Here is a 16524-nt window from a genome sequence, read left to right on the forward strand (position 1 = left end):
GTAATCACAAGGATGTGTGCAAAAGACAGAGAAGCCAGCTTGAAGGGCTCTTGCTAGCCAAATCTGGGATACCTTAGGTATTAAATAAATGTCAGTGAATTATAACCCATTAAATAACAAAAGAATCCATGACTTTATTGCTTCATGAATAGGAGAGAAGGGAAAGCTGTTGCAGCCTAGAATGCAAACAAATATAGAAGGAACAGTGGAGTCAGAAAGTTATCAATGGAAGTTAAACCTAGTGGATGAAAGCTTGACGGGAACCATGATTTTACATAATCTCAAATTACCTCTCTACAAATTACTAATTATTAATGAAAAAAACAGTAACTATACAAAGGACTAAAAAAAAATTATCCAAATCCATTATGCATTATTTAAATGATAATGATTAACATGCAGAGACAGCCCAAAGGTTAACACCATTCTACTCACTTTGCCAGATTAAGGAAATTTCCAAGGCCAGACAATAATAACCCATGAAAGCAGAGACCACACTTCTTTTTTTTTTGGCTGTGTTGGGTTTTCGTTGCTGCGCGCGGGCTCTCTCTAGCTTTGGCTCGCGAGCTCTAGAGCGCAGGCTCATCAGTTGTGGCGTATGGGCTCAGTTGCTCCATGGCACATGGGATCTTCCTGGACCAGGGATCAAACCCGTGTGCCCTGCATTGGCAGGCGGATTCCCAACCACTACGCCACCAGGGAAGCCCCACACTTCTTTTATTGCGTTATTCCTAGCACAATACAGGTAGAAAGGAGATGCTAAAGGATTCTTTGTTGAATAAATGAATGTCTATGAATTATTAAAGAAGCAGTAAGAGAGACTGAGCTTCAGATTTTGCTAACCCTGGTAGCTTGGCACCTCTAAAGCACCCCAGTCCAGGAGTCAGAAGACTGGATTCTAGTCCCAGCAGTGGTACTGAGGCCCCAGGGCCTCAACTGTCCCCCCGATCTCCTTCTCCACTCCAGTTCAGCATCTCCATGCCCCTTAATAGCTCTAGGTCTCAATTTCCTTCCAAAGTAAAAGTATAAATCTGTGAGCATCACCACTAAACAGGTTTGAAAAATGTTTTACCATTTATCCTACACTTATTCCCTACTGAAAACGCTCAGGGAGTTAACACTAGGATTTACCCTGAAAGGCCCCCTTTAAAAGTCTACTTGCACAGGAAAAGATGCTCAACGTCACTCATCGTCAGGGAAATGCAAGTGAAAACCATGAGATGCCACCTCACATATATTAGGATGGCTATTATCAGGAAGGGAGGGAGGGAGGGAAATGACAAGTGTTGGCAAGGATGTGGAGAAACTGGAACCCTTGCACACTGCTGGTGGAAGTGCAAAACGGTATAGTCACAAAGGACAGATACTGTATGATTCCACTTCAATGAAGTACTTAGTCAAATTCAGAGAGGAACAAAGTGGCGCTGTGGTTGCCAGGGGCAGGGAAGGAAGGAGAGTGGGGAGTTAGGGTTTAATGACACACTAAGGCAGGATGAAAAGAGCTCTGGAAATTGGCTGCACAACAGTGTACTTCACACTACTGAACCATGTGCTTAAAAGTGGTCAAGATGGTAAATGTTATTTTATGTGCATTTTACCACAATTTTAAAAAATGTAATGATACTTTGCCGCTTTCTGATTGCATGACCTTGAATTAGCCACACGACCTCTCAGTACTGGCCTCCAGCAAACGGGGAGAACACCTGGAGATAATAACACCTCCCTGGGCTGCTGAGCCATCAACTGAAAGGATCAGTGTTGCTCTGAACACTACAGAGTCCCATCAGACAAAGAGCAGAGGTCACCATGACTGCGATCTTGAGTAATCCCATGTGGGCCCCAGCAGAAAACAGATGAAGTTGCTCAATTAGGCAAATGTCTTTCCCCATAGCTCTTGATTTAAGGACCCTCACAAACCCCTTCACTTCCCAACTCTGGGTACCATCAAGGCATGAAGGTTTTCATTTCCATCAGATGGCAAGCTGAGCCTTAAGTATGTGTCACCACCTAAACAGACATGGAGACCTGAGTCAACTTGGCACTCTGACTCCCATTTATCACTGACAGCATCGAGACCACTGCCAAATCAGCCATCCCTCAACCCAGTTCCAACCCAAGGGTCGTCCTCACCACCATGATCCTCTCTCCTTCCCTCCTCTCCCACAAGTCCTCATCCAGCAGCAGCACTTCCCTCTTAACTGTCCCACCAGAGTAAAACAACTCCAGGCAACGACAACTCACATACTATGTGGAATCTCCATGGGTCTTGTGTGCCACGGTGCCTGGCACAGATGTCACTGGAACCCATCCAGCGTGACATCAGAACACCCACACTGCTGATGAACAATCTTTTTTTTTTTTTTTTTTTTTTTGCGGTATGCGGGCCTCTCACTGTTGTGGCCTCCCCCGTTGCGGAGCACAGGCTCCGGACGCGCAGGCTCAGCGGCCATGGCTCACGGGCCCAGCCGCTCCGCGGCATATGGGATCCTCCCAGACCGGGGCACGAACCCGTATCCCCTGCATCGGCAGGCGGACTCTCAACCACTTGCGCCACCAGGGAGGCCCATGATGAACAATCTTGAAATGGGTCACCACCCTGGCTTTCCCGGAATGGCCCACAGCCAAATCCAATTAGACGTGGGTGGCAATGTTCAAGCTAGAATCTTCTCTCCTTTCCTCTGTAACTTTCCCCATTCCTTAAAACTTGCTCAAAATCCATTTTCTCATCCCTGCTCTTTTTATCCACTTCCTGTTCTAAGCGAAGCAGCAATGCAAGCTGCGTGCCCCCAGCTCCCTCCATACCTTCTACTCTGGGGTCCATCAGGGTCCTACCAGGCTGGGGGTACTGCAGAACCTTCCTGCCTCTGAGCTTCCAGGCCTTTTCTGGTTCACCCCTGGCCTTCTTATCTCCCTTTCCTCCCACCGGCTAATCCCCTCTTTTCATTTCTTCATAGTGTCCCTTGTCTTATGACCACACGTCTTCCAAATACTTTTTCCCACGCTACAACCAAGACTGAGAATCTACAGCTACTGTGCACGGGTAACCATCCTCACCGCCTCCTCAAAAATAATTTTTTTAATTAATTTTTATTGGAGTCGAGTTGTTTTAGTGTTGTGTTAGTTTCTTCTGTTCAGCAAAGTCAATCAGTTATACACATACATACATATATCCACTCTTTTTTAGATTCTATTCCCATATAGGTCATTACAGAGTACTGAGCCCAGTTCTGTGTGCTCTACAGTAGGTTCTTATTACTTATCTGTTTTGTATATAGTAGTGTGTATATGTCAATCCCAGTCTCCCAGTTTATCCCTCCCCTCCAAGAAAAATTTTTTTGACACATTGGCATGCAATTCACTTAACACTGAGAATAAAACAAGGAATCACAGGTAAAATATTACTCATGCTGACCACCTGCTAAGGTTCTGAAGGGATTGAAGCAGTACTGGTTGGAACTAACAAGTAAGGGACCTCACAGCCAGCAGGTGATACCTCACCTACTTAGCACAGCACACACGGCCACCACTAGACACAGGACTCAAATCGTCACAAGATATCTCTATGCCGGTGAGTGCCTGCGCTGACCCGCCTCTGAATATCTGGCCTTTAGTGTCTGTTCCAATCGAACACTTTCTTCCAAACTATTAAACTTCTTCCCCCGTGAGGGATGACAGAGCTCTTGCTTCCAAGCTCCAGATATCCCTCCTGAGAGTAAGGAGTGTGACTGCCTACACAAGCAAGCCTTTGATGCTTGCTACTCATTAGGATTTGTGAAACCACAGAGCAAAGGAAAGAAACTACCTCACTTGGGTCAAAGAACCATTCCAGCAGCTGAGTCAAATGCATGTGAACAAGTAAGTCACATTTTCTTAATTAAAAGGATGCCTAGGGGACTTCCCTGGCAGTCCAGTGGTTAAGACTCTGCGCTTCCACTGCAGGGGGTGTGGGTTCCATCTCTGGTCTGGGAACTAAGATCTCGCATGTCATGCGGTGTGGCCAAAAACAAGGATGTCTAACTCAAGGTTAAAGAACTGATAGAATTTAGTGAGTTATCTTGATGCTTTCACAGAGTGCGCAGTGTATCAGTCCATGGGAAATAAACATCAATGCCTTTAGGTTAATTTAGGATATATGGCATCTCATACAGCTTGCAAAGCTGTGCCTCATGCCTCATCAGTAGTCTGAGTCTGCCCACACTATGTACACCTGATATTTTCTTTTTCTTTTCTTTTTTCTTTTTTCTTTTTTTTTTAGTATTTATTTAGGCTGCGCCAGGTCTTAGTTGCGGCATACCATATCTTCATTGCAGCGTGTGGGATCTTCAGTTGTGGCATTCAGACTTCTTTAGTTGCAGCATGCATGCAGGATCTAGTTCCCCAACCAGGGATAGAACCCAGGCCCCCTGCATTGGGAGTGTAGAGTCTTACCCATTGGACCACCAGGGAAGTCCCATCCCCTGCTATTTTCTATTCGAGCCTACTTCATTGCAAAAGAAATGCCAGTCATGATATACCCATAATGACAGGAGCATTATTCACAGTACCCAAAAGGTGGAAGCAACCCAAGTGTCCAATGATGAATGAATGGATAATCAAAGTGTGTTACAAACGTACATTGGAATATGACTGAGTCTCAAAGAAGGAAATTCTGACACAGGCTATAACATAGATGAACCTTAAGGATATTACGCTAAGTGAAATAAGCCAGTCACACAGAGACAAATACCACATGATTCAACTTATATGAAGTATCCAAAGAGTCAAAAGTGAGAGAGACAGAAAGTAGAATGGTGACTACCAGGGGAGGGGGGAGGGGGGATGGGTACAGAGTTTCTGTTTTACTGATGAAAAGGATCCTGTGGACCATGATGATGGTTGCACAGGAGTGTAATGTCATGAATTCCACTCAAGTGTACACTTTAAAATGGTTAAGGTGGTAAATATGTTGTGTATTTTACCACAATTTTAAAAACTTATTTTGAGGAAGAAAGAAACACCAGTCGAAATCCACAAAATTGATTTTGTGCTGCACTAGTGGGTTGCCATCTTACGTCTGAACCACACTGGTGTGGACAGCTGTCCCCTGAGCACACACTGTCCTTAGCACCGTCATCTCCACAACAGACTGGGGCTCCCTCAAGGGCAGGACAGCCCCACAGACGCTTCGCACGCTCCGTGACCCACACGGTTCCTGGGACACAGCGAAGCTCAGTGAACACAGAGCCACATGGAAATGACCTCCTTCTGAGCAGGGCTTCCTCCTTCCCCAGCTCACACTTGGCTGCCACTCTGTGTCACTTGTTTTCCATAAAGTGAGAAGGAAGTGACATGTAAAATGACCAAAGCAATACAAGTACTTATGTTGTAAAGGCCAGTGCCCCACGGAGCCATGTGCCTGACCTGACCAAGGGAACCCCACACTCCCAGGAGGGCTCACGGATGCCCCAGGAGTGCACAAAGCCACAGAAACACTGGCGCATCTTCCTGGAAGTTTTATTAAACTGTGGAGCATGCTTAAAAAAAAAAAAAAAAAAACCTCAACACTGAATGAACCACTGGCAAAGACGTGCCATGGCCTCTACAGGTGTCGGGCAGTGTTTACAGGTAGGCGGGGATGGGGCTAGAAAACAGAACTGAGGCTCCATTATTGGGAAGCTGTACCCACTTGATGTTGAGGAAGTGTATCTGTGAAGCCACTGCTTTTTCAGCTCTGTTTCCCAAGGCCCCCAAGAGGAGAGGCTGAAGGAGACACTAGGAAGTGTTGAGAGGTTAGCCAAAGCAGTTCCCCGCACGCTCTGACAGAGGCTACTCCCCCAAACTCCTATGGCTAAGTGCCTCCTTGTCCTCTCCTCCTGGATGGCTAACAGGCATCTCCACTTTAAAGTCCAAGATGGACTCCTGACTTCCCCACCAAAACTGCTCTTCCCATTCTCTCTGTAAATGTCAACCTCACAGAGGCACTGCTCAAACCAGAAACCTGGTGGTCACCACCCTTGAGGCCTCCCTTCCCCTCACCCCCGCAGCCAACCCGCCAACTAGTCCACAGCTGCTTCCTCCAAAATGCAGCCTGGCCCCAACCACTGGGCATCTTTTCTCACCCTCCCACCACCAGCGTCCCGAGACCGAAGCCCCAAGCCGCCGTCGGTTCTCAGAGCTGCAAGAGCCTGCAAACTGTACTGCCTGCTTCCACCCTTGGTTTCCCTATGATCTTCCTACAGAGAAGCCAGGATGCTGTCTTCAAAGTACAAGAGCATGCTGTCCTCCCGCACTAGAATTACACCTGCGGTCCTGACCGAGGGCAACTCATGATGGGTCCCTCCCAGCTCACCACCCCATCTCCCGTCCAGCACCTCTGCTCAGTGTTCCAGCCATGCTGCTGTGCTCCCGAGAGCCTGCCACGCTCCTGACTGCTGTTCCCTTTGTTGGGAACAGACAGATCCTCTTTTGCTCACTTCCCCCCATCACTACACCTTTTCTCTTCCAGGTCTCAAGCTAATTGTTGCCTCCACAGAAAGGCCTGGAATGCCTTGTCTAAAAAAGCAAATCCAGATTCTCTACTTCCTCCTCCCAACTTTCTTTACCCATTTACTACATTCTATTTGTTGAGAGAAAAAATAATCCACTTATTTATTTCGTCCTTCTCCATGCAAGAGCTCCGTGCAGGTAGGACCCAGTCTTTCCGTGGTGGTTCAGTGGGCCCGGCACAGAGTGAGTCACTCAAAACTCCGCTGAATAAATAAATGAACAACTCGCTGGTGGAGAAGCCGCGGCAAAGAACACTCACACAACCCTCTCTAAATTTCTCTAGGGGAAGGGGAATGCAAAGGTCAGCTGAGGTCAGTTAATCATTCAACAAGTGCCCTCATCCCACTCAAATAAGTCATTTATTGTTGAAAGAATAATGCATTTTAAAGCACTTTTAGCTGTGGCAAATTATTAATCATGGGTTAGTGCTCCCTGATTACTGGAGGCTTCCGTGGCCCAGCCTGGGCAGGTCTGGTGACACAGGGGGTGTAGGGAAGTAAGGTGACCTGGGTCAGAAAGTCTAAGAGCAGGGACTGAGGTGAGGGACAAATGAGAGGCACACAGACAGATCTCACAGTAAGACCCACCCTACCACACTAGAATACTCTCCCCTATGGCAGGATTTCTCAAGCTCAGCGCTGCTGACATTTCAGGCTGCATGCTTCGTCGTCACAGGCGGCTCTTCTGTGCTTTGTAGGAGAGTTTGCAGCGTCCCTGCACTCCTTCCTCAAGATGCCAGTAGCATCTCTTCACCCTAAATTGTGACAACCTAAAATGACATTTTGGTAGCAAAATCTCCTAGATCAGAACCACTGCCCTAATCTGTCTTTCTGGAAAAGGCACAGAACTTTACTTCAAAGGTTGGCCCCAGAGAGTAGCACAGCGCACTGGCAGCAGTCCTTAGCCACCAAGTCAAGGGTTATGGTTTAAACTCATTCCTATATTCGCTGGTTCAATTGTCCTTGAGCAGCTCAGTCTGGGGAGCAAGGGATCTATGTTAACAAAGAATTACAATATGATGTGGAAACTGTGGCTGTGAGCTATGCATAGGATCTGCTTCTTGGCTTTTTTGCAGGTCAGTGTAGGACAAAGTAGGGCTAAGGGATCAATCCCCCAGCTTACTCATCTTCTATACAGCACAGGTTCTCAAACTGTGGGTCCCCAGAGCAGCAACGTTAGCATCCTGCAACTCGCTAGAAATGCAAATTCTCAGTCCCAACCCTGCCCTATGAAAAATACTCTGTGCGGCCCTGCAAGCTGTACTGTACCAAGTCTTCCAGGTGATGCTGACGCCGGCTGCAGTCTGAGACCCTGCCATAGAGCGTGCTTTGGCACACCTTGTCTGTATTTACATCAACAGTCCCAACCCTGGGCTTCCTTAGTGTCGCAGTGGTTAAGAATCCGCCTGCCAGTGCAGGGGACACGGGTTTGAGCCCTGGTCTGGGAAGATCTCACATGCCGCGGAGCAACTAAGCCCATGCACCACAACTACTGAAGCCTGTGCTCTAGAGCCCATGCTCCACAACAAGAGAAGCCACAGCAATGATAAGCCCGCACACCGCAATGAAGAGTAGCCCCTGCTCACCGCAACTAGAGAAAGCCCGTACACCGCAACGAAGACCCAACACAGCCCATAAGTAAATAAATTTATTTTTTTAAAAAAAGAATGAAACTAGACCATTATCTTACACCACACACACTAAAGTTAACTCAAAATGGATTAAAGACTTGAATGTAAGATCTGAAACCATAAAATTCCTAGAAGAAAATATAGACAGTAACCTATCTGACATCAATTTTAACAATGTTCTTGTGGATCTGACTCCAAAGGCAAGGGAAACAAAAGCAAAAATAAACAAATGGGACTAGAAAGCTTCTGCACAGCCAAGGAACCCATCACCAAAATGAAAAGGAAACCTACCAAATATAAGATATTTGCAAATCACATATCCAACAAGGGGCTAATATCCAAACTATATAAAGGACTCATACATCTTCACAAAAAAACAAAACAAAAAAAAACATTAAAAAATAGCAGAAGATCAGAATAGACATTTTTCCAAAGAAGGCATAAAGATGGCCAACAGACACGTGAAAAGATGCTCAACATCACCAACCATTAGGGAAATACAAATCAAAACCACACTGAGATACCACCTCACATCAGTTAGAATGGCTATCATCAAAAAGACAAGAAATAGGGCCTCCCTGGTGGCGCAGTGGTTGAGAGTCCGCCTGCCGATGCAGGGGATACGGGTTCGTGCCCCGGTCTGGGAGGATCCCATATGCCGCAGAGCGGCTGGGCCCGTGAGCCATGGCCGCTGAGCCTGCGCGTCCGGAGCCTGTGCTCCGCAACGGGAGAGGCCACAACAGTGAGAGGCCCGCGAAAAGACAAGAAATAATAAGTGTTGGAGATGATGTAAAGAAAAGGGGACCCTCCTGCACTGTAGGTGGGAATGTAAGCTGGTGCAGCCACTATGGAGAACAGTAGGGAGGTTCCTCAAAAAGTTAAAAACAGAACTACCACACAGTCTAGCAATTCTACTTTGGGGTATATATCCAAAGGAAATGAAATCCTTGTCTCAAAGAGATACCTGTACTCCCATGTTCACTGCAGCATTATTCACAATAGTCAAGGTAAGGAAACAACCTACATGTCCAACAAATGAATGGATAAATAAACTGTGATATATATGTATATGTATGTATGCATATGTATACACACACACACAACACAATGGAATATTCTTCAGCCTTAAAAAAGAAGGGAATCCTGTCATTTGTGACAACGATGAATAACCTACAAGGCATTATGCTTTCTTTGTGAAATAAGTCAGAGAGAGAAAGACAAATACTGCATGGTATCACCTATATGCAGAATCGTTTTTTGTTTTTTTTTTTTTAAGTCAAACTTATAGAAACAAAAGAAAAGTGCTTGCCAGGAGCTTGGGGATAAAAAGGGAAAGGTTGGTAAAAGGGTACATACTTTCAGCTCTAAGATGAATAAGGTCTGAGAATCTAATATAAAACATGGTGACTATACTTGATAACACTGTATTGTCCAACTGAAATTTGCTAAGATAGAACTTAAATGTTTTCACCAAAAAAAGGTGTCCATGAGGTGATGGATGTACTACTTAATTTTTTTTTTTTTTTTTTTTTGCGGTACACGGGCCTCTCACGGCTGTGGCCTCTCCCGTTGCGGAGCACAGGCTCGGGGCGCACAGGCCCAGCAGCCATGGCTCACGGGCCCAGCCGCTCTGTGGCATGTGAGATCTTCCCGGACCGGGGCACGAACCCATGTCCCCTGCAACGGCAGGCGGACTCTCAACCACTGCGCCACCAGGGAAGCCCACTACTTAATTTCCACAATGCATACATATATCAACTCATCACATCGTAAACTCCAAATATCCTACAGTTTTGTCGATTGACCTCAGTAAAGCTGGGAAGAAAAAAAAAAAAAAAAAAAAACTTTGGCTGCTACTTATCCTCATTCCTCTAAACCCATGGAATTTCCCAAGTAACATGAGTGTGGGCTCTGACTGTTTATGCTGACAAGGTGACTCATGGCTGGCTCCTAACGGTTACGCTAACAGAGGACTCAGGATGGGGAACAGCCACACCAGGAAGACTAACCATGGGATTAGAAGGTCGTGCCTGTGAGTCCATGCTTTCAGCCTGACCTCTGTAGAGGGGGGTCTGAAGATGAGATCAGTCACATGGCCCATGGTCCAATCCACGATGCCTACATAATGAAACCCCAATAGGAACTCTGGACACCAAAGCTTGGGGGAGATTTCCTGGTTGGCCATCCTCTATCATCACACACCGATGTGCTGGGAGGGTGACATGTCCTGCCTCGACAGGGATAAGACAAGGAAGGAAGCCTAGAGTTTGGGACCCTCTCAGACCTCACCCTGTGTGACTCTCCCTTTGACTGGTTCCAATTTGAATCTGTTTGCCATAATAAGCAATTGTGTTCTGCGTGTTGTTCTAACGAACTATTGAATGGGAGGGGGTTGTGGGAATCCCTTAATCTGTAACCAGTGGGTCAAAAGTGAGGGTGGCCTGGGGACCCCCGGATTGGGAGCTGGTGTCTGAAGGGAGGGAAGGCAGTCTTGTGGAGGACGAGGCCCTTCACCTGTGAGGTCTGGGTCAACTCCTGGGAGTTGGTGCCGGAACTCAGTGCAGAACTCTTCCCTAGAGCTTAAGATTCCACATCATCAACTCACATCTCAGGACGACACATGCTTAGCTTCTGCTGGGCGAGAGGTCCACCCACCAACTGGCTCCTCCGCTCTGACCACCTCCTTCTCCCACAGCCTCCCTGTCTTCCCCGCAGTTAATACACAACTACAGTCCTAGACCTAGTGCCCACCAGCCCATTGCCATCACTATGAACATTTCTGCCAACACAGAAAGAAAAGACTAGGAATGTTTTAAGAGCTCCCTCCTCTTGCCCAGTGGGCACGGGCTCTATCTAACTCTAGGACAGACTTCTCACATTTTATTCTGCAATGAAATCACCTGAGAAGCTCATTAAAAATAAACACAGACCCCACTCACCAGGGTTCTGACTCCCCAAATCTGGGGCAGAGATGAAGAATCTGCATTTTCAGCAAGCATTCCTTGGGGATTTGGTCTGGAACTGCATGGAGAATTACCCTTCCAGGAAAGACCGGCGGTGGTAAATGATTGTGGGATCACAGGGGATGAGAGCTAGAACACACTTTGGAAAATCTAGTGCAGTCCATAAGCTCCAGAGAGGAAAACTGGCCTAAGATGGCCAGGTCAGTTAAGTGATTGAACTAGAACCAAAAGCTCAGGCTTTGGGATACCCGGCCTGAGGAACCTTGCAAAAGGGTAGGTCAAAGATCCCTCCCTCCCCCTAGAATCTAGCTGTGGTGGATGCCTGAGGGAAGGATGGGGAAGGCAAGGATTTAGGATACTGCCTAGCAGACCAGCTACTGAATGGGAATGCACGGGCCCCTGTCACTGCTGTCCCCTCACGCCCGCCACTCCGGCCACCACTGACCACTGGCTCAGAAGTGGAACAGGTCTGAGGCTCCAGACAGCTGTGGAAATTGACAGCAGCAACTGGAACGAGGTAGGAGAAGGGCTCTCAGTGGACAGATTATGAGCACCGGGGGCCATGCCGGTGAGAAGCGGGTGGGACTCAAGTCAGGGACACCTGTGAGGAGAGACCCTGGCCCTACCTCACTCGTAAGGGCATCAGCGATAAACCGTCAACCTGTGCAGGAAACCCAACGGTAAACAGTGCTGCGGAAACGTCAACCTTGCTGCGATTCAGAAAAACACAAAGGTGCCATGCCAGACCCAATTTCATTTCTCCTTCCAATGTTGGCCAGGTCAACACAGACACAAGTACAAGATTGGCATATTTCAAATTGATCCGATTTTCCTTTAAAACACCCCAGATATAGGGACTTCCTCCGTGGTGCGGTGGTTAAGAATCCGCCTGCCAATGCAGGGGAAACGGGTTCGATCCCTGGTCCACGAAGATCCACATGCTGTGGAGCAACTAAGCCCGTGTGCCACAACTACTGAGCCTGCGCTCTATATCCTGCAAGCCACAACTATTGAAGCCCTCGTGCCTAGAGCCCGTGCTCCACAACAAGAGAAGCCACCGCAATGAGAAGCCCGTGCACCGCAACTAAGACCCAATGCAGTCAAAAAATAAATAAATAAAATTAAAAAAACAAAAAACAAACAAAAAAAAACCCCAGATGTGTTTAATACAAAGCCAGTGTATCCTTTGCCTCAGAAATTTAACTTTTAGAAATGTACTCCAGGGACTTCCCTGGCGGTCCAGTGGTGAAGACTCTGTGCTTCCACTGCAGGGGGTGCAGGTTTGATCCCTAGTCAGGGAACTAAGACCGCCATGCTGTGCGGCGCAGCCAGAAAAAAAATAAATGTACTCCACAGAGCTAAACCTTAAAGCTTGGGAGAGAAGGCCAGCACTTTCTCTCCCCAGTGCATAGTCCAGTACCTGGGGCAGAGAAGGTGCTGAATATGTATTTTCAGGATGAATGATTACATGGCTCAGAATTAAAGAATCAGTCCAGAGATGATGATTACACTCAAAATACTACCTTAAAAAAGTAGCCAAATGGCAAGTGCCGGAAAACAGATAAATCACTAAAATATGTATGCTAGAATATATTACAGTTGTTTTAAACGATAAATATAGGACCAGCATTATCAAAAGGCAGTGCTTATATTAAATTATACTGCATTTTAAAAGGAAGCACAGGGCTTCCTTGGTGGCGCAGTGGTTCAGAGTCCGCCTGCCGATGCAGGGGACACGGGTTCGTGCCCTGGTCTGGGAAGATCCCACATGCCGTGGAGCGGCTGGGCCCGTGAGCCATGGCCACTGAGCCTGCGCGTCTGGAGCCTGTGCTCCGCAACAGGAGAGGCCACAACAGTGAGAGGCCCGCGTACCGCCAAAAAAAAAAAAAAAAGGAAGCAGAATGTGAACCCATCAGAGTAGGCAGACTAATTAAAACTCTAAAAAAATGAATACAATACAGGTATACCGATGAAGATTTAAAAGAAATATAGACACTGAAGAGTTTGAAGTTGACCTTTAATTGTTTTTGAGGAAAGGGAAGGGCTTGTGGCTGGGACAGGATACTTGAAGGCGGAAGGGGAAGCTGGCAGAACCTTATTTCATAACCTGGATGGTGGTTACAGGGTGTTAACTTTACAACAGCTCTCTAAAGCTATGCCTTTGTTTATATAATATTCTGTGCCTGTTGTAGGACACAAAGAGCAAAAAAATTGTGAAGTGAGAAGATGTACAATGTGATTTCAACAGATAATTTGTCAGGTGTGTATGTATATATATAATCATACTGACACTTTCCTACAAAGACTTGTGAAAATGACATAACAAATATATACGGTGACGTTAACAAAAGTGGGTTTTGGTGCTCTTCCTTTTAAAAAAAGAAAGGAAACAGCAATGGTATATCATCTGTATTAGTCTGCTAGGGCTGCTACAGCAAAATGCCACAGACTGGGTGGCCTAAACAACAGCAATTTCTCACATTTCTGGAGGCTAAAAGTCCAAGATTAAGGTGTCAGCAGGGTTGGATTCCTCTGAGGTCTCTCTCCTTGGCTTGCAGACGGCCACCTTCTGTGTCTCCTCACAGGCCCTTTTCCTCTGTGTGTATGTGCATCCCCAGTGTCTCTTTCAGTGTCCAATTTTTCTCTTCTTACAAGGACACCAGTCATATTGGGTTAGGGCCCACCCTAATGTCTTAATTTTCGCTTAATCACCTCTTTAAAGGCTCAGTGTCCAAATACAGTCACTTTCTGATGTACTGGGCACTGGGGTTTCAAAACATAAGTTTTGCAGGGACACAATTCAGCCCCTAACACCATTCTTCACTCATCAGACATGCAAAAAAATGGACACTTCACATCCGGCACAGGAAGTGAGTCAGAAGTGAGTCGAGGCAAGATTAGCCATGAGGTTGACACTTACAGAAGAGTGCTGAGGGGTTCATTATGCAACTCCTTCTACTTCTGTATATGCTTGTCATTTTCCATCATGAGAGAAAAGGAAGACTGGGGGTAAATCCACATCTGTACACAGGTCTTAGATGTTGGGTTATTTTCTCTATAAAAGTGAGTCACCCAGCAATTAATATTGGTGTTATCTGTGGTTAGAAATAAAATTACTATCTTTTTCTCTAATCAGCAATGAGTATACTTTTTAATTTTTTTTTTTTTTTTTTTTTTTTTTGCGGTACACGGGTCTCTCACTGCTGTGGCCTCTACCGTCGCGGAGCACAGGCTCCGGACGCGCAGGCTCAGTGGCCATGGCTCACGGGTCCAGCCGCTCCGCGGCATGTGGGATCTTCCCAGACCGGGGCACGAACCCGTGTCCCCTGCATTGGCAGGTGGACTCTCAACCACTGCGCCACCAGGGAAGCCCCCTTTTTAAATATTTTAATTAATGTAATGATTAATGAAAAACAAAGAACAAAGGAGTAACAAAGGAAAGGTGGGAATAATATTAACAGCTGAACTCCATCCACAGCGTAGCTCACCTAATACATCACTTGGCCCATTCGTGAGTCTGATCCTTCCTTCTCTTATTCCTGGCACATGTTCAGACTATTTCCTAGCCCCCCTGCAGTTAGGGGAGACGGTGTGGCACGGGAGACAGGAGAAGGGCTGTGTGCCACTCACACGCAGGATCCAGGCCTTAAAACCATGAGCACACCATCTGGATGAGGTAGCAACCCAGCTTCGACAAAGCAGAAGACAACAGGAGCCTGGCCTAGACCCATGCATTCGAATCACCTGGAGATCCTGGTCAAATACAAATTCTGATTCACTAACCCTGTGGCAGGAACCGAGACTACGTTTCTCCCCAGCTCCAGGTGATGGCGATACTGCTGGTCTGCAGACCAGGGAGGCTCTAGGCAGAGACACCACCAAAGAGGTTCTCATTTCTGATGACTCAGAGATGGCAGTCAAATGATGAGCAGTAGAAGACACGCCAAAAAAGACCCAGCCAGGAATAGCCAGCTGGCCTTTCTCTCCTGACCCATGACGAAGTGTAACTCTGACCTATGATTAACTCCGGTCTCAAAGTGCAGCTAGCAAATGAATCCAGAGACAGCTGCAGATTACTTTAGTATGTGTAACGTGATACAGGTCGCCTGGGTTCTATTAAAAACAGTACCTGCCACCCCGAGTCAGAGGACAGGGCTGTCAACAGTGGGATCTCCACAGCACACGAATAGCGACAGCTGGCCTGGCAGTAGAGGACAAGAAGGTCACACGCGGACCTTGGGTTCACACACAGGGCCCACCAGCACTCCTGTCCTTACGCAGATGTCCATGTAGAAATTGTTTACGCCCTGAGACCACAGCTATCATTAACAGACTATTTGTCTATATAAAATCTCGGCAAATATTTGCATCACCTCAGCCCTCAACATACTAGCAGTCCAGTGTTTATAAAGGTTTTGTAACCTTTTGTACACTGTGTTTGTCCAAAATTTGCAAGCAGCAGATGAGAACTTGGCAGTAACCCCGTGATACTTTGAGACGCTCCGTTTTGCAGTGGAACCTTCTTGGGTTTAGGGAGAAGTTTACCTAACTTCACGTTCTTTTGCTATGCACGTAACAGACATTGGGCACACAATGTATCAGGGCACACAGTGTGACATGGCTTTGCAGGAAACCAGAAGAGGGGAATACGATTCCCTCAGCCTGCAACCACCATTAAACCAAAGCCTGGGAAACAGGCAGAACATCTCTAGGAAGCCCCAATCCTCCCCCTCCCACACCAAGAACTCCCATCGCAAGCCTCTGCCCACTAACTCTAAGAAAAAGCCATCTGAAGGGGAATTCATGAGAAATCTAAATTATTGGATGAACTCAAAGAGGCGCAGGCTGCTTAATCTCAGGGACCTGAGACAACTTCCTTGGGAAAAACATTCTAGAGTTCAGGGCATCTAACTTATAATGTTTGTGTACTTAGGAAGAACATTTCACAGCCAGGGAAGAAAGCACCTTCCAGCCTGGCACTGTTGAAATTGCCACAGATTTCACAGTCAAACATGAAATCTAAATCAATCCCCTCTACTTTCAGTGGCCCCACGAGGCCACAGGCTGTCTTTACTGTTTTCATTTCCCCAAAGCACCTAATAGATAATGCAAAGTATGTTCTGGGCAAACCTAAATACTTGCTACTTAACACAAAAACACACATATGCCTAATTTGTGACCCCATTTATTTTATGTCCCCAAAAAGGACAAGAAAAACAGATATTTTCCCACCCAAAAAAATCAGGAAGATGCATCTACTGCAATCATTTATCTCTAACTCAAAAACAATTTATTCAGAACAAGGCTCCTATTTATTTGGAATCTCCCCAAAACTTCCAAACTTTTTTTTCCCGAAGTCTCCACACAGCACAGTTCTAATTTTTAGACATTCTCTTTTTCTGATGA

At 46.5% G+C, this 16524-nt stretch overlaps 1 protein-coding gene across 5 annotated transcripts in view; it reads right to left on the bottom strand.

Moving 5' to 3' along the window:
* The window catches only part of ABCC4 (ATP binding cassette subfamily C member 4), a 216277-nt gene that overhangs the window by 178900 nt on the left and 20853 nt on the right, over positions 1-16524 (bottom strand). The gene's annotated exons all lie outside the window — the stretch shown is intronic.

Source organism: Mesoplodon densirostris, chromosome 17 (genome assembly GCF_025265405.1).
Source record: "Mesoplodon densirostris isolate mMesDen1 chromosome 17, mMesDen1 primary haplotype, whole genome shotgun sequence".
Lineage (NCBI taxonomy): Eukaryota > Metazoa > Chordata > Mammalia > Artiodactyla > Ziphiidae > Mesoplodon > Mesoplodon densirostris.